This window comes from Schistocerca serialis, chromosome 4, assembly GCF_023864345.2.
Source record: "Schistocerca serialis cubense isolate TAMUIC-IGC-003099 chromosome 4, iqSchSeri2.2, whole genome shotgun sequence".
Taxonomy (NCBI): domain Eukaryota; kingdom Metazoa; phylum Arthropoda; class Insecta; order Orthoptera; family Acrididae; genus Schistocerca; species Schistocerca serialis.
This window is the reverse complement of record NC_064641.1, coordinates 416,285,371-416,288,040: the sequence shown is the minus strand read 5'-3', so window position 1 is coordinate 416,288,040 and position 2,670 is coordinate 416,285,371. Positions and strand designations below refer to the sequence as shown.

The following is a 2,670-nucleotide window of genomic DNA, read 5'->3' as shown; positions in this document are numbered from 1 at the left end:
ACCGAATCAAGAAAGAGCTATCAATCTGTCAATCCTTCCGGTGTCCGGGCCTGGTGAGGTTTCCCGTGTTGAGTCAAATTAAGCCGCAGGCTCCACTCCTGGTGGTGCCCTTCCGTCAATTCCTTTAAGTTTCAGCTTTGCAACCATACTTCCCCCGGAACCCAAAAGCTTTGGTTTCCCGGAGGCTGCCCGCCGAGTCATCGGAGGAACTGCGGCGGATCGCTGGCTGGCATCGTTTATGGTTAGAACTAGGGCGGTATCTGATCGCCTTCGAACCTCTAACTTTCGTTCTTGATTAATGAAAACATACTTGGCAAATGCTTTCGCTTCTGTTCGTCTTGCGACGATCCAAGAATTTCACCTCTAACGTCGCAATACGAATGCCCCCGCCTGTCCCTATTAATCATTACCTCGGGTTCCGAAAACCAACAAAATAGAACCGAGGTCCTATTCCATTATTCCATGCACACAGTATTCAGGCGGGCTTGCCTGCTTTAAGCACTCTAATTTGTTCAAAGTAAACGTGCCGGCCCACCGAGACACTCAATAAAGAGCACCCTGGTAGGATTTCAACGGGGTCCGCCTCGGGACGCACGAGCACGCACGAGGCGGTCGCACGCCTTCGGCTCGCCCCACCGGCAGGACGTCCCACGATACATGCCAGTTAAACACCGACGGGCGGTGAACCAACAGCGTGGGACACAAATCCAACTACGAGCTTTTTAACCGCAACAACTTTAATATACGCTATTGGAGCTGGAATTACCGCGGCTGCTGGCACCAGACTTGCCCTCCAATAGATACTCGTTAAAGGATTTAAAGTGTACTCATTCCGATTACGGGGCCTCGGATGAGTCCCGTATCGTTATTTTTCGTCACTACCTCCCCGTGCCGGGAGTGGGTAATTTGCGCGCCTGCTGCCTTCCTTGGATGTGGTAGCCGTTTCTCAGGCTCCCTCTCCGGAATCGAACCCTGATTCCCCGTTACCCGTTACAACCATGGTAGGCGCAGAACCTACCATTGACAGTTGATAAGGCAGACATTTGAAAGATGCGTCGCCGGTACGAGGACCGTGCGATCAGCCCAAAGTTATTCAGAGTCACCAAGGCAAACGGACCGGACGAGCCGACCGATTGGTTTTGATCTAATAAAAGCGTCCCTTCCATCTCTGGTCGGGACTCTGTTTGCATGTATTAGCTCTAGAATTACCACAGTTATCCAAGTAACGTGGGTACGATCTAAGGAACCATAACTGATTTAATGAGCCATTCGCGGTTTCACCTTAATGCGGCTTGTACTGAGACATGCATGGCTTAATCTTTGAGACAAGCATATGACTACTGGCAGGATCAACCAGGGAGCTGCGTCAACTAGAGCTGAGCAGCCGGCCGCCCGGGAGTGTGTCCCGGGGGCCCGCGCGAACACGCAAGCGTCCGCTCAATTATTCTGCAAACAGGAGGAGGCTGAGCTCCCCTGCACAACACACCTCGAAACCCTCTCAGGTCCCGGCGGCGCGCAGCGCCGTCCTAAGTACTTGGTCGGGTTCGAGAGAGGCGCAATCGCCCGGAGTTAGGCGAGTAGACGCTTTAGGTGCGACCACCCGTGCTCCCAACTGAGCTTGCCGCTGCCGACAGAGGCCCGGGAGCGTGCTGTCGTGGCATTGCCGGCGGGAGACAACACGCGCCACCTACGGTGACCGGCAGCTCCAACGCCAGCGCCACAGAAGGACAAAAGCCCCACTTGGGTGCCGAAGCGAACTCTCCCAGCACAGCGCACGCGCCAACACGTCCGCACAGCTGCGATACAAACCACCTGCGAGAACCGCTGGGGCGACCGAGCAGCAGACGGCGTCGCGGCGCCGAGCGCCGGGCGGCGGCGCATCCTCAGCGCACAAAGTCCTCAATCGGACCAGCACACTGCAGATGGCCACCGCGCTTCGCACCGGGCCCGCGAGGACCTACTGTGGCCGCAAGGCGCCGCGAGCAGGGGGCGCCGGCGCGCAGCTGCGCCGCCTGCCGCGTCCGTCGGCCGGCGCGCCTGCCACTGGCCGCCCCCACCAGCCGGCTGTGGCGCGTGCGCCCACGCACCGCGCTGCCAGCACGCCGGGCGGCCCCCCCTCACCGGCCGGGGACGGTCCCACCCAGCCACCGCCGCGTATCGCCTCACACCCAGATCCCCCCCCCCCCCCCCCCCTTTCACGTTCGTGGGCATGGTGGGTCCCCTTTCACGTTCGTGGGCATGGTGGGTATCCCTGAAACAACCGGTTAATAGCTCGACCGATCGTCGCCAACACTGATTCACCTCTAGCGAGAACAACCGCACCACAACGGGTTACCAGTTGTTCATTTGCGTAACGTCACCAGCAAACGTACACGTCCATCGCCATTTGCAACGAGTATTGCATGCCTGTGTCAGGTGTCACAACACACTACGTCTGCCCACATAGACGCAACAACATGTGCACGCCTAGAGAACACGTGGAAGGTCGACCCCGTACGTATGCGGTGTCCATTGCGCGAACGACTGTCAGCCGGCCTCTGCAGCATGTCGCAGATGTGGAACACGGTGCAACATGCTATCACGGTGTGTGAGAAGAGACGACTACGTCCGAATACACGCTCCACTACATCAACAGACTGCTCATGCTGATCGCCATCCAGGGCGTCCGTT

The 2,670-nt window shown here is 58.0% G+C and overlaps 1 non-coding gene across 1 annotated transcript in view; it reads right to left on the bottom strand.

Annotated features, from left to right (window-relative positions):
* The window catches only part of LOC126476870 (small subunit ribosomal RNA), a 1,909-nt gene extending 549 nt beyond the window's left edge, over positions 1 to 1,360 (bottom strand). The window contains exon 1 of the ribosomal RNA XR_007587304.1: positions 1 to 1,360. This exon is cut by the window's left edge and continues 549 nt beyond it. This is a non-coding gene — a ribosomal RNA (small subunit ribosomal RNA).
* Positions 1,361 to 2,670: the final 1,310 nt, after the last annotated feature.